This window comes from Scyliorhinus torazame, chromosome 5 (assembly GCF_047496885.1).
Source record: "Scyliorhinus torazame isolate Kashiwa2021f chromosome 5, sScyTor2.1, whole genome shotgun sequence".
Taxonomy (NCBI): domain Eukaryota; kingdom Metazoa; phylum Chordata; class Chondrichthyes; order Carcharhiniformes; family Scyliorhinidae; genus Scyliorhinus; species Scyliorhinus torazame.
Window position 1 is genome coordinate 245,060,173 of NC_092711.1, and position 23,886 is coordinate 245,084,058.

General features: G+C 44.5%; 1 pseudogene; it reads left to right on the forward strand.

Annotated features, from left to right (window-relative positions):
• The window catches only part of LOC140421001 (mitochondrial fission factor-like), a 38,948-nt pseudogene extending 18,062 nt beyond the window's left edge, over positions 1 to 20,886 (forward strand).
• The last annotated feature ends 3,000 nt before the right edge of the window (positions 20,887 to 23,886 follow it).

The window sequence follows — 23,886 nt, forward strand, 5'->3', positions numbered from 1 at the left end:
TAACCTTCCAGGGGAGTGAGTATTACTTCACCGCAATGGCGGAAGGAGACAAATTCACACTCGAGCATGGGCTTGGAAGGCACCAGCAACAGCACTGAACACAAACTTTAAAAATAAAGGGACAGTTGCACAGGATAGAACTGCCTCATTTTTGATCTGCTATCAATCCCAGGAAGGAGGGGGTGAGAGCGGTGAGGTGCAGAAACATGTGGGGTGAAGGGGGAGGACGGGAAGGAACATGGTCGGTAGAGGAAGGTGAAAATGGCTTGGGGGGGGGGGCACCACACCAGCGAACAAGCTAGCATTGGGAAGTACGGGGGGGATTATTGGGAATAATGGGGGGGGGGAGAAAAGTGGGGGTCAGGAGGGGAAACGGGGAGTAGACAAGGCCAGTGGGGAACCGAGAGGTAGGATAGGGGTGGCTAGAACGCTGGCTACGACAGGGTGCACATAGCAACAACAGAAGCAAGTGCACCAGGAACGGCTATCTTGGATGGCTCCCTGGATGAAGGAAAACCCCGTAGTGCAGGGGCACATCCATAAGGTAAGTATGGTTGACCCCGCAAGGGGGGGGGGGGTCAGAAAATCCCCACCAAGGTAGTCACCTGGAACATCAGGGGACTTAACGGCCCAGTGAAAAGATTCAGATTCTTTGTTCATCTGAAAAGTCTGAGGGCCGATGTTGACTTCCTCCAAGAGACATAACTGAGGGAGAACGACTGACTGCGGGTAAGAAAGTGTTCGGTGGGACAGACTTGCCAATTGTACTATGGGACGAGGGCTAGGGGGGGTCAGGGGGTGGCCATACTTCTCAACAAGAAGACAGCCTTCACGGCAACAAAGAAAGTCACGGGGAACGGTATGTCATGGTTAGTGGTGCCCTGGAAGGGGCACCAGTGGTCCTCAAATGTGTACACTCCAAATTGGGCAACGCGGAATTCCTAAAACCACAACAGAAATCCCCAGCATGGACTCACACCGACTGATTATGGGGGGTCTTTAACTGTACAGGACCCACTGACGAACAGATCCAATCCCAAATCAAGGAAATTATCAAACATGGCGAGAGAGTTGAACAATTTCATGGAGCAGATGGGGGCAGTGGACCCTGGAGGTTCTCGTGCCCATGGAAGATGGATTTCTCCTTCTCCAAGGTACACCGGGTCTACACCAGAATCGACTTCTTCGCGGTGGGGATAGTGGTGTTTCCAGGGATAGTAGGAGTAGAGTACTCCCCAATCGTAATCTGTAACCACGCGCCACACTTCTTGGATGTGAGGTTGGAGATGGGCTGGGCACAACGCCCCCCCCATGGAGGCTGGACACAGCCCTCCTTGCCGACAAGGCATACTGTCAACAGATATCACAAGCCATATACTAACAACCAGAATGGTGAGATCTCGCCCTCCACGTTCTGGGAGGCACTGAAAGTGGAGAAAAAAGGGAAATATTTGCATACAAGGCACGGAAAGATCGGAAGGAGAGGGTGGCTAGGCAACAGCTGGTCGGCTTCACACTGGAGTTGGACCAGTGGTACTCTTCGGCCTTGACCGTGGAACTACAGGTGGAGCGGAAATGGCTAGAAATGTACTTTGACCTGCTCTCCACTGGGAAAGCAGTGCCCCAGTTCTGCCAGGCATGGGAGATCTTTTACAAGCATGAAGACAAAGCCAACCGCCTGTTGGCCTACCAGCTGAGAAAGCAGGCAGCCATGAGGGAAATGTCCCAGGTAAAAGACATGGAGGTAAGCTAGTTGCAGCACAAGAACAGATAAATGAAGCCTTTGCAACCTTCTATCGGGAGCTGTACACCATTCCGGGGACTCGAAGATGAAGCAGTTCCTCGACGAACTGGACATGCTGGTCTAGTGGGGAAAATATGGGAAGAGGCCTGGAAGCACCATTAGAACTGAGGGAAGTCATGGGAGGCATTAACTCCGAGTAGGCGGGGAAGACGCCCGGGCCAGATGGATTCCCGGTGGACTTCTATAAAAAATACGCGGCAGCACTTAAACAATTCATGCCAGCACTGGCCCTGCACCTGCGGGTGCTGTTCCCAGACTCACTAGCAAGATGGCGTGTTGGCCGGCAACAGGATCTTTTGGTCCTGCCGCTGTCAATAGAATTTCCCATTAAATCCATTGGCAGGACCAGAAGATCCTGCCGGAATTAATGGCTCGCAGGTTCCGGCCCTGAAGTGGGACTCACACCCGGAATCTTCTGACTGAGGGGAGAGTGCTACCAGTTGAGGCACACTGACACCAGTTGATCGTTGCATCTTCTTTGTCATTCACAGCAACCTCATAGTCTCGGGAGCCACATTATTGTTGACAGTTTTGTTAATAAATATGATATAAACTTAACACAAAACTCTGTTCACCTGTCCGCTGCCAAAAAATATATATAGCCATTTTCTTAATGCATCAATGAGAAATGTTGTAAATATACTTTAATCGTCAATTAATTGTGATAGTTATCAATTCTTTTTAATGGTGTAAATTGGCTGCTTAACAACTATTTTCTCTGAGAACAAGCTTTATAAATCCATCCCAAGCTGCAAAGTCAAAACAGACAGCAGAGAAATGAAAGACTGAACAATCTGAATGTCCTTTTCCTATTCCTAGCATTTGTTTTTAAATATGTATCAACCATCTTTTATACAGTTTATTTCAGAAATGTTTTGGTATGCCCCTTAATGGAATATTTTATAGCAAATTACTTGAACTATATATGGGGATATGAAATATATCCCTGTACGATTCAATTGTTTGCTTTAACAATGCTTTACTTCTATCCATTCTGTAGGATTGATCACTCCAGTGGTCCAAAACATCCTTTCCCTTCACCTGGACCTGGCCAGGCATCCTTTTCAATTCATAATGTATGTAATGTATTAATTTATGCTGGACACAAACTGTCAGAATACTTAACGGAAACAGTCAATCAGAAAATGCGAAGAAGGTGACCAGAACTGGCATTTGTAACATCAACATTTTGTGTGTGTTTGTTATTAAGCTAAGCACGAAGAAGTGCATCACTTTGAAGCCTGTTAGATGTTAATTATGCCTCTGATTTATGCTTTGCCATCAATACTTGTCTGACTAATGAAACACCTTGAGAATCAAGTATATTTGCTCTGACTGTTCGCAAGTAACTATTCTGCTGTTGTTGGATATTGATATCTATCATAACCCTGTTTTATTAAGTACATGATCATTTGAGGGAATCTTTGTGCTTCTGAGTGTTATAAGGTTTAGAGGACAGTTATACTTATGCTAATTTTTAGCATTAAATACCCTAAAATACAGCATGAGCTATTTGCACTCTTGATCTTTCTCTACATTAGTAGGCCAAAATTACTTCTCACACCAGTCATCCTTAAAAGCATTGAATTAGCATACTATGATTTTTGAGTATTTTAAAACTTTGTGACAAATGGAGGGTTTTAGGAATATTGGCTTCTAAATATTGAGACAATTTAGGGTTAAAGCCTCGGTTATTGTGTGACTAGTGGTCATGTTTTAAAAAGAATTCTGTTTTGTAAAGACCTGGGAACATCTTGGAAACAGTTGGTGAAATTGACCGGAGGAATGTGGTTTGACTGAGGAAGGCCCCGAGGAGTTAATGTGCTTTGCAACCTGCTGAGATCATTTGTTTTTCAGCTTGGGAAGATGTCATTGCTGGTTGGAGCCCAGGAATGCAGAGAGGCAGCTAGGTTTTGGAGAAGCTTTGGGAGAGGAGCTGAATTCTGATCTGTCTGACCGAGTCCACAATTCTCTCACAGTAGAATAGTTATAAAAGAATAATAAACTGTAAAGCAGAGCAGTCATGTCTGGCGACAAGGAGGAAGCTGAAACACACCAGGTGAACTAGCTTTTTGAAAAATTTCAGCTCAAGTCTGAAGGGGTTCTAACAGAAGCCAAATAAGTTTTATAAAGCAAGTATTACTCCAGGCCATGCTAATTTTAAGATGGATTGAGAGCTGTATGTTTCTTATTGCTTAAGGAGAAATTGAGTAGTAGTGTTAAGGGGTAATTGTAAGCTGTTTTTTTTTGTGTGAAGTTAAAAAGTTTAACATTGCATTCATAATAAAGTTTTGTTTTAGGAATACCAAAGCCCTATTTCTTCATGCAGTCACCCCTGGAATGAATCATTCTTTCCGCACAGTCTTACAAATAAATAAAATATTGGGGTTTTAGTTCAGTATCCTAGCCACTGTTGAGATCTGGTCTTGGATCGTAATAACTTACAGAACACAACAGCATTGGCATGCTGTGTAATATAACATGACATAGAATTTCAATAGTATGTTTCAGAAATGGTCAATATCACAAATCAAAATAGAAAGTTCTATTTTGCATGTTGCAGATTAATATTTTTCAGTGTAGAGATTAAAATATTTCTTCCTTTTTGGTGGAGGAAAAGAATGTCATGTGAACATCCAAGACCAAGCAGCCTACTTGATTGGCACCCCATTGACCACCTTAAACGTTCACTCCCTCCACCACGATGACAGCAGTTTGCACCTCTACAAGATGCACTGCAGCAACTTATCATTGCTCCATCAATAGCATCTTCCAAACCTGTGACCTCAGCCACCTCAAAGGACAAAGGCAGCAGATCCATGGGAACACCACTACCAGCAAGTTCTGCTCCAAATAACACCCCATCCTGACTTGTTCTTTCATGTCACTGGGTCAAATTCCTGGAACTACCTCCCTAACAGCACTGGGTGTACTTGCACCACACGGATTGCAGTAGTTCAAGATGATTGCTCACCATTTTCTCAAGGGAAATTAGGGATGGGTAATAAATGTGGCCCAGCCAGTGACACCCACATCTGGTGAATGAATAAATGAAAAAAGTCACCCAATGGTGTCTTTCTAGTGTAGCTTAATATAATTCATTATCTACACCAATTTCAATCAGTGGAAAATTGAGAAAGGAAGGAATTTGGAGACAATGGCGAATAATTAATTAATTCAAAACTCATTCACAAAGTTAAAATAGGATCCGATGTCAGCAAACCACCTGGCTGAGGCAGTAAACATAATGCGCATCATGTAGTTTACACTGGAACCGCTTAAATCAGCAATGTGTTTCAAACTCTTTATGCACTGCAGTTATCATTGTGGAAATTGGTTGAAGGACTAACTCTTCTGCATGTCTGATGCAAGAGCATGCTATCTGCTAACTGTCCATATTAACTTAGTTGTGGTTCTAATAGTTTGCCAGTACATATTTTTAGGTTGCAGCCTTTAAAGTTTTTAGTGAGATTTTTAAAATCTGGGCTTTCAGATGGTTGATTATTAAAAAAAATATTTTATGAATATTCTGAAAAGAAGAAAATATTTGAATTGCTTTGAGTGATATAAAGTATGACCTAATCCATCTGTGATCTGATTTTTGCATGTGATGACACAAATAGGTAGAACACTGTTGAATTCCTGCCATTCTGCTGGGTTTTAGAAATCATACTTTAAAATAGATTTAGGTTTTGTGTAGGTGATGGAGGTACCATAGTCATTTGTAAGGTATTATTCCTAGGTATCCTTACATACTTCTTGATATTCTGATGCGAACGACATTGATAGAAGCCTGAGAGCAAAACAGCTTCTGCATCCTTCCTGTGGGCTAACCAAAAACGCTGAGGACATGTTCTCAGTTAATGAAAATCTGATGCCTTTAGCACTTTGTGCCAAATAAGAACTGTTGTTCTCAGTATTACATAGATACATAGAAGATAGGAGCATGAGGAGGCCTTTTGGCCCTTTGAGCCTGCTCGGCCATTCATCACGATCATGGCTGATCATCCAACTCTATAGCCTAATCCTGCTTTCTCCCCATAGCCTTTGATCCCATGGGCAGCACGGTAGCATGGTGGTTAGCACAATTGCTTCACAGCTCCAGGGTCCCAGGTTCGATGCCCGGCTTGGGTCACCGTCTGTGCGGAGTCTGCACGTTCTCCCCGTGTGTGCGTGGGTTTCCTCCGGGTGCTCCGGTTTCCTCCCACAGTCCAAAGATGTGCAGGTTAGGTGGATTTGTCATGCTAAATTGCCCTTGGTGTCCAAAATTGCCCTTAGTGTTGGGTGGGGTTACTGGGTTATGGGGATAGGGTGGAGGTGTGGGCTTGGGTACGGTGCTCTTTCAAAGAGCTGGTGCAGACTCGATGGGCCGAATGGCCTCCTTCTGCACTGTAAATTCTATGATTTCCCAAGTGCTATATCCAGCCGCCTCTTGAATATATTCAAAGTTTTAGCATCAACTACTTCCTGTGGTAATGAATTCCACAGGCTCACCACTCTTTGTGTGAAGAAGTGTCTCCTTATCTCTGTCCGAAATGGTTTACCCTGAATCCTCAGGATCCTCAGGCTGTGACCCTTGGTTCTGGACACACCTATCATTGGTAACATGTTCTCTGCATCTACCCTGTCTAGTCCTGTTAGAATTTCTGTCTAGTCCTGTTAGAATTACTCAATAATACTCAAATTACTTGATACTCAATAAACATTAAGTGGAGTACTTTTCTACCTTGAGATTCACTGAATGATTAGCTTTTTAAAAAATTGTGGAGCATGTGATGGGACTGCCAATACTTGTGTAGCAATAATATTAGTGATATAATGTGGTGGAGTGTCCATTTCAGTAACTTCCTACACGGGTCATATGTGTGCCTGCTAGAGAAAGTGTTAGGGTGGACAAATCAGTAGTTGAGTTATTCTTTGGCCTGCAGACGTCTTTATCTTGAGATGCAATGCAGTGCTGGTAGATGTCAAGGAAACTGACTTGCCACACGTTTGCCTGGCGGCATTGTGGCACAGTGGCTAGCACTGCTGCCTCTCAGCACCGGGGACCCGTGTTCAATTCTGCCCTTGAGTCACTGTGTGGAATTCGCACATTCTCCCAGTGTCTGCATGGGTTTCTTCCGGGTGCTCCGGTTTCCTCCCACAGTCCAAAGATATGCAAGTTAGGTGGATTGGGCATGCTAAAATTGCCCCTTAGTGTCCATAGATGTGCAGGTTAGATGGCATTATGAGGATAGGACGGGGATGTGGGCCTAGGTGGGGTGCTCTTTCGGAGGCATGGTGCAGACTCGATGGGCTGTTTTGTAGGGACTGTGTAGGGCACAGGAAATTCTGTAAGGTGAAGCAGGAAAAAAAACAGAGCAATGTTTAAATTCCACAGGGACTTTGTGATATTTAGATTGCTGTGACTCAATATGGTATTTCTGTGACCAATTCATTTTTTTTCTCCACTTTAAGGAATCGGTTCCATAACCAACCCCTTTCTAGCAGCCTATATCTGGATGGGACCAATCAAATAAGGAATCAAAGGTGATTATCATGTTTACTTTTTTGAAGCACTTGCATTTGTTTTAACTGTGATATTAGTTTTATTTTTACTGTCTCAGACTTTTATATCCTGTTGTAAATACTTTGTTTGAAATAACTGAAAAATTCAGTATATAGTGCTTGCTGTTCATTTTGCAATTCTGTCACAATAAAGTGCATGCACTAGTTGTAAGTTGGGGAAATGCTTGGGCATTATTCTTCACTTTATAACAAATGGTTTCCCCCTGTGGGAGGGGAAGGGAAAGGAAGCCTGTGCCCTCTTTGTGAATTTGTGAATAAACCCAGGTTCAGGAAAGACTGACTCCAGATTCCTCTTTAATAATAATCTTTATTCTTGTCACAAGTAGGCTTACATTAAAACTGCAATAAAGTTACTGTGAAAAATCCCCTAGTCGCCACACTCCGGCGCCTGTTCGGGTACACAGAGGAAGAATTCAGAATTCCAATTCACCTAACAAGCACGTCTTTCGGGACTTGTGGGAGGAAACCAGAGCACCCGGAGGAAACCCACGCAGACACAGGGAGAACATGCAGACTCCGCATACACAGTGACCCAAGCGGGAATTGAACTTGGGACCCTACCGCTGTGAAGCAACAGTGCTAACTACTGTGCTATAGTGAATGAGCAATTAATTATAACACTCGTATCTGTCTACTGCACTCAGATTGGGCTGAAATGCTCGCTTCCATTCAAATTAGTAAAGTTGCTCTGGGATACAGGTATGCTGTCTGCAAAATATGTCTTGCAAGGTTGAAGAAGGTAATAAAAATGCAAATCTTCAATTGTTTGGGAGCAAAAGTAAGCTGTAAAAATAAGGATATTTACTACAAATGTATGTTGGGCATGAGACAGATTAGAAGACTTGTACAGAAAATATTTTCCTGCTCCCTTTCCCATTTCTGGATTTCTCTTTGTCCTCTGTTATTCTTTGTTCTGGTTTACAGTTTTCTTACATGCTTGCTACACTTTGCCTTCATCCTATTTCAGCTCTGCATCTGAATTAACATGTTTTATAACTATAGGTTGTTGGATTCATAAATGATTTTAATTATAATATAAAATTTACCAATGCCACCAAGAATATAAAAACATCAATGGCAGCTGGAACAGATGAGTTGGGGTAAAGACTAATTAATCTAATTTGATGTAATCAAAGGTTATAGTTTTGTATACATTGGAAGGAAAACATGTTCATGATAAAAGGATGCCCATTAATGAAAAAACATGTGATTATTAACCATTCAGTGAAGTTTTCAATCAATATGAAGCTGTTGCCAGTAACACTAAATTTCAGTAACTGTCTATACATTTCAAGGGCTACACGTCATATACCTGTAACATAGATTTGGTTTGTTTCTTATTATACACCAGCCTAAATCTCAACATTTTATAACAAGATCTGGAGTGTCAGATTTGTGGTCACTTGCAAACAGTCCCTACATTGTGTTTGGGAAATTATCTGCTTTCTCTGTATTGGGGAGAATCCACATCACAGATGACCCACCTTTATTCAGATGGATTCTTCTCCAGACTACCTAACGTTTGTTTCATTCCAGACTACTGAACATTTGTTTCATTCCAGACTACCAAACATTCCCGTACCAGCCTCCCCGAACAGGCGCCGGAATGTGGCGACTAGAGGCTTTTCACAGTAAATTCATTGAAGCCTACTCATGACAATAAGCGATTTTCATTTCATTTGTTTCATTCCAGACTACCAAATGTTTGTTTCATTCCAGGCCACCAAATGTTTGTTTCATTCCAGACTACTGAATGTTTGTTTCACTCCAGACTACCGAACGTTTGTTTCACTCCAGACTACTGAACTCTCCCTCCACATCTCCCCTTCCCCTGCCCCCACATCTCCATCTGTCACAGTTTAGCCTCTGATGTTAGTTTCTCTGCTGTTTGGCCTCTCACACTTTTTGTTCTCTCTGAGGACTGCCATTAGCACTCTTTTCCTTGGTTTCTGTGGCTAATAGCACCCCGTTTCCCTGGGTTTCTGTGGCTATGACTCAGCTTTCATCTTTCATTCTCACTCCACAGTATAAATAATCCCCAGATTCTCTGACTGTTAGCTTTGACAAAGAGTCAATGGACTCGAAACGTTAGCTCTTTTCTCTCCCTACAGATGCTGCCAGACTTGCTGAGATTTTCCAGCATTTTCTCTTTCGTTACCGAACGTTTGTTTCACTCCAGATTATCGAACCTTTGTTTCACTCCAGACTATCGAACGTTTGTTTCACTCCAGACTACCGAACATTCGTTGCACTCTGGTCTACCTAACGTTTGTTGCACTCCAGATGACTGAATATTTGTTGCACTCCCTCTAGGGCAAGTATGTCCTTCCTTGGGTAAGGAGACTTAAACTTTACAGCCTGTCCTCGCCAATTCCCTGTCGTAGTAAAATGTCTTTACTCTTATACTCCAATCCCTTTGCAGCAAAAGCTAATGTATAATTTGTCTTGTCAATTTAGCTGTAACTGCATGTTAACTTCCTACACAAGGACACTCGGGTCCTCTGAAATTTTCCCACCAAAGTGGATAACTTTACACTTTGCTGCATGGCATTCCATCTGCCATGTTCAGGCTGACTTACCCAACATGTTCATATCCCTCTGCTGCTTCTTTACATCCTCCCCATCTCTTACTTTCCCACCTCACTCTGTGGTCAATAAACATGAATACGTAACATTCAACTCCCTCATCTAAGGAATGGATGAATTGGAATCTGTGGAGTAGGATATGGGCAACAGAGTTCTCATTGAGCAGATTTATGGCGAGCAAATATTATTTGTGGTATTAAGCATTCCAGGGGGAAACTATTGGTGCTGGATAAAGTATTTTCTAGTGGTTAATGATGCCATACTCCAAGGGCTAAAACCAAAGAGGTCTGTTCCATACAGTAATAAGAGTGTTTTTATAAAACCAGTATTGGAAATAAACAAGATTAATATTTGTCTTTTAATTTTTCAGCATGACCCATGAATACACAATACCTGAGGGAGTCCTTGAAAATTTCAGTGTAATGGAAATTGTAACACTCCGGCGTCAGGTAAGAACTTTTGACTGGCAACATGTATAAATATGGTAAGTGCAGTAAACCTTTCTGGGGTTGGAGTTCAGTTATAGTATCAGAGCAGTGCATATCATTACCTGGAAAAACTGAATCTCTTCAGTTACACAGCATGAAGTATAGTTTTTAAAAAATATATATTTTATTCAAGATTTTTTGGCCAAACATAACAGTACATAGTTTTTCTTTTAAACAACAATAAAGCAATATAAATAACAGTGGCCAGTTTTAAACAAGTAAATAAATAATATATAAACAGAAACAAAAACAAAACTAAATGGCAACTGCCTTGTCAAAAATAGTTACTCTCCAAAGATACAATCCATCAGTCCAATATACATTACCTATAACAAATGTCTATACATATACAATATCATCCCTGAGAGCCCGCCCGGATCCTCCCCGCCCCCCCCCCCCCCCCCTCCGGGTTGCTGCTGTTGTCGTCTTTCTTTCTTTTTCATTCCCTCTATCGTTCTGTGAGGTAGTTGACGAACGGTTGCCACCGCCTGGTGAACCCTTGAGCCGAACCCCTTAATACGAACTTGATCCGTTCTAACTTTATAAACCCTGCCATGTTGTTTATCCAGGTCTCCGCGCCCGGGGGTTTGGCTTCCTTCCACATAAGCAATATCCTGCACCGGGCTACGAGGGACGCAAAGGCCAAAACATCAGCCTCTCTCGCCTCCTGCACTCCCAGCTCTTCTGCAACCCAGAATATAGCCAACCCCCAGCTTGGCTCGACCCGGACCCCCACCACCTTCGAAAGCACCTTCGCCACCCCCACCCAGAACCCCTGTAGTGCCGGACATGACCAGAACATGTGGGTGTGATTCGCTGGGCTTCTCGAGCATCTCCCACACCTATCCTCTACCTCGAAAAATTTACTGAGCCGTGCTCCAGTCATATGCGCCCTGTGTAGAACCTTGAATTGTATCAGGCTTAGCCTGGTACACGAGGACGACGAGTTTACCCTACGTAGGGCATCAGCCCACAGCCTCTCCTCAATCTCCTCCCCCAGCTCTTCTTCCCATTTCCCTTTCAGCTCATCTACCATGATCTCCCCCTCGTCCCTCATTTCCCTGTATATGTCCGCACCCTACCATCCCCCACCCATGTCTCTGAGATCACTCTATCCTGCACCTCCTGCGTCGGGAGCTGCGGGAATTCCCTCACCTGTTGCCTCGCAAAAGCCCTCAGTTGCATATACCGAAATGCATTCCCTTGGGGCAACCCATATTTTTCCGTCAGCGCTCCCAGACTCGCAAACGTCCCATCTACGAACAGATCTCTCAATTGTACTACCCCTGCTCTTTGCCATGCTCCAAATCCCCCATCCATTCTCCCCAGAACAAACCTATGGTTATTTCTTATCGGGGACCGCACCGAGGCTCCCGTCCTTCCCCTATGCCGTCTCCACTGCCCCCAAATTTTCAATGTTGCCACCACCACTGGGCTTGTGGTGTATTTCTTCGGTGAGAACGGCAACGGTGCTGTCACCATTGCTTGTAAACTGGTCCCCTTGCAGGACGCCCTCTCCAATCTCTTCCACGCCGCTCCCTCCCCTTCTCCCATCCACTTACACACCATTGAAATATTGGCGGCCCAGTAATAATCATTTAGGCTCGGTAGTGCCAGCCCCCCGCTATCCCTACTACAAGGGATGCTGCAAGAACCCCCTCCTCACTCTCGGGGTCTTCCCGGCCCACACAAAACTCATAATGCTTTTCTCGATTCTCTTAAAAAAAGCCTTCGTGACCATCACCGGGAGGCACTGAAACACAAAGAGGAATCTCGGGAGAACCACCATTTTAACCGCCTGCACCCTACCTGCCAGTGACAGGGACACCATGTCCCATCTCTTGAAGTCCTCCTCCATCTGTTCCACCAATCGTGTTAAATTAAGCCGGTGTAAGGTTCCCCAATTCTTGGCTATCTGAATCCCCAAGTACCGGAAGTCTCTTGTTACCTTCCTCAGCGGTAAATCCTCTATTTCCCTGCTCTGCTTCCCCGGATGCACCACAAACAACTCACTTTTCCCCATGTTCAATTTATACCCCGAAAAATACCCAAATTCCCCAAGTATCCGCATTATCTCTGGCATCCCCTCCACCGGGTCCGCCACATACAACAAATCATCCGCATACAAAGATACCCGGTGTTCTTCTCCTCCTCTAAACACTCCCCTCCACTTCCTGGAACCCCTCAGTGCTATGGCCAGGGGCTCAATCGCCAGTGCAAACAATAACGGAGACAGGGGACACCCCTGCCTCGTCCCTCTGTAAAGCCGGAAATAATCAGACCCCCGTCCATTCGTAACCACATTCGCCATCGGTGCCCTATACAGCAACTGTACCCATCCGATATACCCATCTCCAAAGCCAAATCTCCTCAGCACCTCCCACAGATAATCCCACTCCACTCTATCAAATGCTTTCTCGGCATCCATCGCCACCACTATCTCCGCTTCCCCCTCATCATTACCCCTAGCAACCTCCGTATGTTCGTGTTCAGCTGTCTCCCCTTCACAAACCCAGTTTGGTCCTCATGAACCACCCCCGGGACACAGTCATCTATCCTCGTCGCCATTACCTTGGCCAGAATCTTAGCATCCACATTTAAAAGAGAAATGGGCCTATAGGACCCGCATTGCAGCGGGTCTTTTTCCTTCTTTAGGAGGAGCGATATCGTTGCCTCTGACATAGTCGCGGCCAACTGCCCCCTTTCCCTAGCCTCATTAAAGGTTCTCGTCAGAAGCGGGGCCAGCAAGTCCATATACTTCCTATAAAATTCCACCGGGAATCCGTCTGGTCCCAGGGCCTTCCCCGCCTGCATGCTCCCAATCCCTTTCACTCCCTCCTCCATCTCAATCTGTGCTCCCAGTCCCGCCCTCTCCTGCTCCTCCACCTTAGGGAATTCCAGCTGATCCAGAAAGCACATCATTCTCTCCTTCCCTTCCGGGGGCTGAGCTTTATATAATCTTTCGTAGAATGCCTTGAACACCCCATTCACTCTCTCCGCTCCATCTCTCCCTCCTCATCTCTCACCCCCCTATCTCCCTCGCTGCTCCCCTCTTCCTCAGTTGGTGGGCCAGCAACCGGCTCGCCTTCTCCCCATATTCGTACTGTACACCCTGTGCCTTCCTCCATTGTGCCTCTGCATTACCCGTAGTCAACAAGTCAAATTCTACATGTAGCCTTTGCCTTTCCCTGTACAGTCCCTCCTCCGGTGCCTCCGCATATTGTCTGTCCACCCTCAAAAGTTCTTTCAGCAACCGCTCCCTTTCCCTACCCTCCTGCTTTCCTTTATGTGCCCTGATAGATATCAGCTCCCCTCTAACCACTGCCTTCAACGTCTCCCAGACCACTCCCACCTGAACCTCCCCATTGTCATTAAGCTCCAAGTACCTTTCAATACACCCCCTCAACCTTAAACATACCCCCTCATCTGCCAACAATCCCATGTCCATTCTCCAGGGTGGGTGCTGTTCTTTTTCCTCCCCTACCTCCAGGTCCACCCAATTTGGAGCGTGGTCCGAGATAGCTATAGCCGTGTACTCCGTCCTTGTCACCTTCGGGATCAGCGCCCTTCCCAAAACAAAAAAGTCTATCCGTGAATATACTTTATGGACATAGGAGAAAAACGAGAACTCCTTACTCCTAGGCCTGCTAAATCTCCAGGGGTCTACTCCTCCCATCTGCTCCATAAAGTCCTTGAGCACCCTAGCTGCAGCCGGCCTCCTCCCGGTCCTGGACCTCGATCTGTCCAGCACCGTATTGAAGTCTCCCCCCATTACCAACTTTCCCGCCTCTAGGTCCGGGATACGTCCCAACATACGCCTCATAAAATTGGCATCATCCCAGTTCGGGGCATATACGTTCACTAGAACCACCGCCTCCCCTTGCAATCTGCCACTCACCATCACGTATCTACCCCCACTATCCGCCACTATGGTCTTTGCCTCAAACAGTACCCGTTTCCCCACTAATATAGCCACCCCCCTGTTCTTTGCGTCTAACCCCGAATGAAACACCTGCCCCACCCATCCTTTGCGTAGTCTGACCTGGTCTATCAGTTTCAAATGCGTCTCCTGCAACATAACCACATCTGCCTTTAATTTCTTTCGGTGTGCGAGTACCCGTGCCCTTTTAATCGGCCCGTTCAGCTCTCTCACATTCCACGTGATCAGCCAGGTTGGGGGGCTCTTTACCCCCCCCCCCCTTGTCGACTAGCCATCCCCTTTTTTAATCCAGCTCCTCACCCGGTTCCCACGTAGCCGTATCTCCCCCTGACGGCGCCCTCCCGCCTCGAACACCCCACCCCGTACCAGCTCCCCCTTCTCCCCAGCAGCAGCAACCCAGTTAACCCCCCCCCCCGCTAGATCCTTTTCTAGCGTAATTGCACCCCCCATGTTGCTCCCAGAAGTCAGCAAACTCTGGCTGACCTCGGCTCCCCCCCGTGACCTTGGCCCCCACTGTGCGAGGCCCCCTCCTTCCTGCTTCCCTGTTCCCGCCATGATTACCATAGCGCGGGAACAAAGCCACCCCTAATGGCCGGCGCCCACAATTCCTCATCCTCCCTCCCCCTGTCCCCCACGACATGGGGAAGAGAGATAAGTTACAGGGTCGCAAGATTAACAACTTGAGAGATCATCCCTTCCCCCTTTTTCCCCCCCTTCACCCCACGTAATCACCCCACCACTTTGTCCCAAACGTTCTTTTTCTGGCCCGCCTATTCCAGCTTCTCCTCCACAATGAATGTCCACGCCTCTTCTGCCGTCTCAAAGTAGTGGTGCTTGCCTTGGTGTGTGACCCACACTCTTGCTGGCTGCAACATTCCAAATTTGACCTTCCTTTTGTGAAGCACCGCCTTAGCCCGATTGAAACTTGCCCTCCTTCTCGCCACCTCCGCACTCCAATCTTGATATACGCGGATCACCGCGTTCTCCCACCTACTGCTCCGAGTTTTCTTCGCCCATCTGAGGACCAGAGGATCTCTCTGTCATTATATCGGAGAAATCTCACCACTATGGCTCGAGGTATTTCTCCAGCCCTCGGTCTTCGCGTCATAACTCGATAAGCTCCCTCCACCTCCAACGGGCCCGTCGGGGCCTCCAATCCCATTAACGAGTGAAGCATCGTGCTCACATATGCCCCGACGTCCGCCCCTTCTGCACCTTCGGGAAGACCAAGAATCCTTAAATTCTTCCTCCTCGCATTATTCTCCAGCACCTCCAGCCTTTCCACACACCTTTTGTGTTGTGCCTCGTGCATCTCTGTCTTCACCACCAGGCCCTGTATTTAGTCTTCATTTTCAGTGGCCTTTGCCTTCACGACCCGAACCTCCTGCTCCTGGGTCTTTTGCTCCTCCTTTAGCCCTTCAATCGCCTGTAATAACGGGGCCAGCAGCTCCTTCTTCATCTCCTTTTTAAGTTCTTCCACACAGCGCCGCAGGATCTCTTGTTGGTCAGGGCCCCATACTAGACGGTCACCTTCCGACGCCATCTTGCTTTGTGCTTGCCTTCCTTGCCACTGCTCTAGAGGATCCTCCGCAATCCGGCCACTTTCCTCTCCTTTTTCCATCCGTGTCCAGGGGGAATTCCCTTCTGGTTTACCGCACAGTGTTTTTAGCCGTTAAAATTGCCGTTGGGGCTCCTATTAAGAGCCCAAAAGTCCGTTCCACCGGGAGCTGCCGAAACGTGCGACTTAGCTGGTCATCGCCGCACCCGGAAGTCGATCAGCATGAAGTATAGTTATTGGACACTTGATTCTAACTTTTACACGTCAAAGTGCTAAATAAAATACAATCTTATTTTAATATTACACTGTCCTCCCTGCAAATGTCTCAGTCCATAGAGGTATATTTTCCATCTGATTCAAATCCTTAAGAGAAATAAAAATTAATAGCTGTTCAAGTTTTTGTTTTGGCATTGAGCTCCTTTGCACAATGTGGTCCAACCTTTCTCTCTTACAGTTGAACAAGTTGAATCGGCGCCTACAATTATTGGAACAGGAAAGCCGGGACCATGCTCGAAAGGAATTTGTCCTCTACTCCATTATCATTGCAGCTTGTTTTGTCAACAGTTGGCTCTGGCTGAGGAAGTAAATTCATTTTAACTGCACAAAGTTGGAAATGTGCTACAAACCGACAGAGTGAGACCATCTTCTGAATGCAACATGGCGGGGCATTATTGTTTCTTTTGTGAAGCAATCTGTATCATTACTGAAATACAAGTGAATGATGTCCTTTAGAATGGTTTACTCACATCATTTTAATAGCACTGTGATGTGGGTTTGGGAAAAGTTGTATTGCAAGTGTTACAGTGTAATGCATTCAAAACCTGATTGATTGCTTTAAAGCTAGCTAACAGTTTTTTTATTTTATTTTACACTACATGAAGAGACGGTTAATCCAAACTTCAATAATAGGGATTTTAAATAATTTTATCCACAACATTTAAATTGACAAACCAGCAAGTTTGAAAACAGATAGCTTCTGGTGGCAAGCAAAATTGCTCATGTTTTGTTCCCTCACTAGAGACTGCCTCTGCTGTTTGTTCATGGGAAGGGAGCATCACTGGCAATTCCTGCATTTATTGCCCATCCCTAATTTCCCTTGAAAATCTGTGCAGGAATGTCTGTGATTTGACTGTCCTAACCAGCATTTATTGCCTAACCCTAATTGCCCTTGAGAATTTGTGCCAGACTGTCTGACATCTGACTGTCTTTTCTCCCTTTTGTTCCTATGGAAATGTGCCTGGTCTCTGCTTGATTTCTCCTCAAAATGTCTCAACTACATATGTTACATTGCTCAGTAGAAAATCACAGGTAATCACGTCAGTTCCTGAACTGCTATTCAAAATCTCATATTTCTTTATTATAGAGTTGCAGTAACAAATGTCTGCCCTATGGTTGAGGATGAAACCTTGCATGCAAATACTAAAGAGTTTTACCTCCAAAGTTGCATATTAACGTAATATGATATTTCATCGCAGTGGCACAATGGCTTGCACTGCTGCCCCGCAGCACCAGGGACCCAGGTTCAATTCTGGCCTTGGGTGACTGTGTGGAGTTTGAACATTCTACCCATGTCTCCATGGATTTCCTCAGGGTGCTGCGGTTTCATCCCATAGTCCAAAGAAATGCAGATTAGGTGGATTGGCCATGCTAAATTGCCCCTTAATGCCCAAAATGTTTGGTGGGTTATGGGGCTACGGCAGGGGCGTGGGCCTAGGTAGGGTGCCCTTGAGGATTGGTGCAGACTTAATGGGCCGAATGGCCTCCTCCTGCACTGTAGGGATTTTATCATTCTATACGACGATATCTAGCCCAATACTGACTCGTATACTTGCCATGTGAGCAGGTATATTTTAATTTTAGACTTTTAGTCTTGCTATATATACTGCATGAGACACAACCATCTAATGTGTTATAGCCAGAAAAAGCTAAATTCTCAGTAACCCAAGGCTGCTGTTTGAATTTCTGAAATTAAATTATTAGAAACAGAATGCTGCCCATTATTATGATATGAAAAGACTGATAATTCATGTTATTCCTGATTTTTATATTAACATATGCTGGATCAATGGTTTTTAAGAATGGAAATGTGTGCTTGAGGGACATATATAAATGCAGTCTACAGTTGAATAAAAGCTGTTTCCATTGAGATTGAACTGTGCATGATGTAACATAGCAGTACTTGTGAGGATCGAGTCATCCAGTTTGACAGCTTAAATGTGCACGTTTAGTTAGTACCTAAATGTGTAACTGTACGATAGGATCGTGGGTCTAGCAGGATTTCAATTTGAAATAAGAGAACATTCTCTCCTGATGGATAACACATAGTGCAATGTTAAAGTGAATACTACAGATTGGGAGATGTGAGCTGGCATTGGCCAAAGAACAATTTGGGACAAAGATTGAAATAATTCCAATGCAATGCAAGAAAGATCCTGGTGACAAACGTTCAATCTAAGGTCATGTTTGTGAGTAATGAATAGGTCCAGGTAAGACGAGCAAATTTGAGATTTTAAAAGAATGTCTATTCCTGTATATGCTTTAAATATAAACAATTTCCTACTAAAATAGTTTTCTAACAGATGGAAGTTGCTGTTCTCTCATTCAGTGCAATACAAAATAGTCAAGAAGTTTATTCCTTTGAATTTAAACCTCACAAGGCTCATTTTAACTGCGCTGTACTACACCATCCAAGTTTTGACAATCTAAATACATGCCTCGATAACTTGGTATTTTTATATTTTTTCCTCATTTATTTTTTAAAATGTAAACAATACTTTAATCTTCCAGCGCGGTGGCAGAATGACAATTTTGTACGGAGAAATCTATTTCTCTAAATTCCATTTAAAAATTAGTTTAAAAAAACATCTGGATTTAAGTGCATGTTTAAAATTGGAGAGGTGATGAGTGGAAAACCTTGAAGAAGTGTGTCCATAGAACAGTATAAACACCGATAGAGGTGTATGTTGTGAAGTCAAATCTATGTGCAGAAATACTGAATTGTGCAGAGATTCAACAAATTAGCAGTTATATTAGAATCTGGTCATCCTGTTTAGTTTTGCATGTTATGGAATAGGAATGAACATTGAAATATGTTCTTATCAATTGTACATGTATTTGTGTGTATAATATTTCAATATATACCCAGTGTGGGCTCTCAAACACAAAGGAATGTTTGTTGTTTCAGCTGTAGCATTTTTACCCTTCCCAAAAGTGTCCAACCCCTTGGTTTGCGGAAAATCTTGGCCAAATATTTACAGGACCTTTTGGTGACCCATATAATGAAAACAAATTATTTTGTACATTATTTTTCTGTTTTGTATCATCAAAATCTATGCAGGCCTCATTAACTTAACTGTGAGCTGATTTCTAATTTAATCTGTACAAAAATAATTCCATGTAATATTTATGAGAAATAGTCACAAAAATATATGGAACTGAAGGATTTTCCTCCAAATTCATGCTGTTCTTGGAAAAACTTAAACATTTTCAATATTATTTATTTGTTTTTGGCACAGTGCAACTAAATTTCTTGAAAGCCTTTTAAAATATTCCTCCTTTCCCAGTTTCAAAATAACTATTCCAGACTTTAGTATCTGGAATGAGGATTGGTATTAAATTTTTCATTGGTGTAACAATCTTCATAGAGAGTTGATTTCCATGTACCCCACCTCTGTCCTGTGCTGGTTTTACACATTCCACATAATTCAACTGCATCCAGTTCTTAATAGCCATCATCTATTTTCTTCTCTGCTCCCCTCTCCTACATTTTCTGTTGATTTTTCCTTCCAATAATTATTCCCGTCAACCCTCTGCAATAATGATGTCATCAAAATATTGCATCTTTGTGTTTGATGTTATTCATTAATTTCTCCTTTTCTCCAGCCACTTCCGGCACTTCCTCATTAGTCTTTTTGTCTGTGTAGGATATGTGGATCGATCTCCTACATGTCCATATGTGGAATGCACTCAGTTTATCAATAGTTTGTTTATTATCCATGTCTCCGAGGCACATAATACAGATGGCAAGACATAGCACCTCAGTCTTATTTTCTTAAGATTAGGTTCAGTTTATTTTACGTTAATACGTCCTTTATTCTGGCAAAACTGTTTTTGGCTATCTGGGTTCTCCTCCAGATCTCACAATCACATCTCCCATTGTCTGTGATAATCTGCCCAAAGTATGTGAAACCTTTTAACTTGTTCCAGGACTTGTTTATTTACTTCACTTTGGGGCTGGGTCTCTGCGTATCACTGTTGTCTTGATCATCTTTACATTCATTCTTACTCCATGTTCCACTCCCTGATTTCACTTAATTTACAATTTCCTGTAGTCCTCTTCTGATTTTGCAATCTGTGTACCTCAAGTTGTTGACATGTAACCCAGCAATGTTGTGACCTGGGGAAATCATCTGTGTTTTTGAAGATAGATAGGCTGAACAGTTTTGGGAACATAACACTTCCCTGATGCTCATCTTTTTATGATTGAGAAAGTGTTTGACAAGGCACAATCAAGTCTTATCACTGCTGATTGATTGCAATTGAACAGGCACCATAGTGTGGTGACTAGGGGCTTTTCATAGTAACTTCATTGCAGTGTTAATGTAAGCCTACCTGTGACACTAATAAATATTATAGATTCTGAATGATCCTTTTATTATTTCTGTCAATTTTTAGTTTGTTTAAGCACGCCATTAATTTTTGATGGTAGACTTTATCAAATGCTTTCTCAGTCTATAAAGCATAAAACTTATTCAAAAACACTAGATTTGCCAAGTGGAGACCGGAGTTTGTAACTCAGAAATTGAGATAACCATAATCTGTAAAAGTGCATTATCATATCTGTATATAATCTTTTGTATGGGTGATAGAGTATGTGTGTGAGACATAGTTTAATTCTGGGTAAGTCTGAGAAAATAAATAACATTTAATTTTAAACTCACAAGCTTGCTGTTGAATTATTAAAATTGTGATATGGGCGGCATGGTAGCACATTGGTTAGCACTACTGTTTTACAGCGCCAGCGTCCCAGGTTCAATTCCCGGTTTGGGTCACTGTCTGTGCGGAGTCTGGATGGTCTCCCGGTGTCTGTGTGGGTTTCCTCCGGGTTCTTCCCACAAGTCCCGAAAGATGTGCTGTTAGGTCATTTGGACATTGAATTCTCCCTCCATATACCCGAACAGGTGCTGGAATGTGGCGACTAGGGGCTTTTCACAGTAACTTCATAGCAGTGTTAATGTGAGCCTACTTGTGCCAATAAAGATTATCATTATAATTATAAGGGTAAGAAGATACACCTCCTTCATACAAATATAGTGCTCACGGGCAGTAACACTGTCCATAACAGTACATATTGCAGTGCCAAGGTAGAATGTGGTTATAGATCCAATGCCCGACAAAGGAAACTTCAGATAAAATTGAGAACGAGATTGCTTTCTTCTCTCCATAGTCATCTCTAAAATTCCCCGAGGAGGTTGGCTTTTACAGTATTTTTTTTAAAAAAATGCATTTTATTGATTACAGACATGCATCAAAACAGGTTACAGCGAATAAACACCCCGGGAAACATACTTCCCAACAATCAACTATACAGTCTGTACAGATTGTTCCCCTTTTTCACTTCCTCCCTCCCCCACGATGAACAGCCCCCCAAATACAGTCACAAACATCCCCCACCTTTCCTCAAACCCCACTGAAGAGCCCTTTAACTCATACTTTATTATCTTCTCTAATCACAGGAAGTCGTACTGGTCACCCAAATCAAACCGCCACTCCAGCAAAATTCACCGCCGTGCAATCAGAGAGGCGAAGGCCAAGACATTGGCCGCCCTCCTCTCCATGAGCTCCGGCTTCTCTGAAACCCCAAATATCGCCACCAAAGGGACCGGGTCCACCTCGTCCTCCGTTATCCTAGCTAAGACCGCGAACACTCCCTCCCAGAATCATCCCAATTTTTCGCAACCCCAAAACATGTGCGAGTGATTTGATGTCCCCTGTCCACACTTCTCACACTCATCTGCTACCCCCTGAAAGAACCCACACATTCTCACCCAAATCATATGCACCACCTTAAACTGTATCAGGCTCATCCTTGCACAAGAGGAGGTCCCGTTTACCCTACGCAGTGCCTCACTCCATACTCCCCAATTGATCTCCCCTTCCACATCCGGAAGCAGCAGTCGCTCAGGGTGTATCGCGGCAACCTAGGGAACCCTCTCCAGACCTTTCGCGCAAAGTCCCTAACCTGCAGATATCTGAACTCACTCCCCCCTCGACAGCTCCAACCTCTCCCTTAGCTCCTCCAGACTGGCGAATCCTTCCTCCAAATACAGATCCCTCACCTTGACCAGCCCCACTTCCCTTCACCTCCTGTATACATTATCCACCAACCCCCCCGACTCAAACCCATGATTCTCGTACAGCGGCGTTTGCACCGACATCCCTTCCACCCTAAAATGCCTCCTCAACTGATTCCATATCTTCACTGTGGACTGCACCACCGGGCTCCTTGAATACCTACTCGGAGCCATTGGCAACGCTGCCGTCACCATAGCCCTCAGGCGTTTTCGGTATCTAATCAACACTCTAGGTAAGAGATTAGCTTTCATATGTATGCCAACAGTACCTTTCACTGTCTATCATTATCTCGACCTCTCAATTGCCTCTGAAATCTGAGTGCCTTTCTGACAGTGATGGATGAGTCTGAATTTCCTCCAGTTCAACATCAGGAAATTCTTAGTAATTTTCTGTCATCACAATGTCTTTTCCCTTGCCATTGATTTCATCCCATTCTTCATCACTTTCTCAGGTTGAACTAGATGATTCATAACTGAAGTGCCATTTTCAATCCTGTTCTGTGCCTCAATTCCCATAACCGTTGGGTATACAAGATAGTGTGCCACTGGAAACTTTCTGCCAGTGGGTTATGCACCAGAAATAAGATGCAAATTCTTGGACATCATGCTGACTTGTATCTTGGGTTAAAACTACTAAATAACTTTGTTGTAAGTAAAATTATATAGTCAAAAAAGATCAATCAGAACTTTTGAGGTCAACATGAATTCCATAAACCCTAAAGTCGTTTTCCAGCGTCCATGGGCTGGATTCTCCTATTCTGAGACTAAGTGCTGACTCCGGCGTGCGAAAGGTGGTCTTTTACGACCGAAAGAACGGTGCAAAACGGCCACCAATCCCGTCTGGTGGAGGGAGCAAGCACGCAGCGTAGAGCACCAAGCTCCAGCTGCCGATACGGCTGGAGAATTGCCGGGTCCGTGGCCGTGAATGTGCATGGCGAAGGCTTGCCAAATAGTGCCCCCCTTTTGCCAGGCTTGCACCCCCAGACCCACCCCCTACTAGTGCCCCCAGCCCGCGGATCGGCTCTTCCCTCAACTGTGGCGGTGCTGGACTCAGTACCAGCCGCCAAACCGGGTTCCTGACAAAAATAGCCCGAGAGACCCACGTTGTTAGAAACACGGCCCGTCGGGACTCGAGGGGGCAGAGCATTGCAAAAGCAGCGCCGTCCCAATTTCGGTGCCAACGGGGATTCTCCTGCCAAACGCGATTTTGGCGTCGGAGAATGGAGAATCCTGCCCCATGTGATTGTTTCATGAACTGTACAATTAACAGTGGCCTGAATTATCAGGCTATTCGCCCGCTGCAGGATTCTCTGGTCCCGCCGGCAGTGCAACTTCACCCATGGGTTTCCTTGTCGCATGTGGTGACTTAAATAGGAATTCCCATTGACAGTGGCAGGAACAGAGAATCCCATCATCTGCGAACAGGGTGCCACATCCCGCTGCTGGGAAACATGTGGCTGGAAGGTCAAGAGAGTCCCACCCAGTGTTTCAGCCTCAGCGGAGTTATGCCACATCACTACGTAGTTAAAATCACCCAAACTGGAGAATGCAGAATGCCCTGTTATGTTAGATGTGTCTGTATGAAGTTC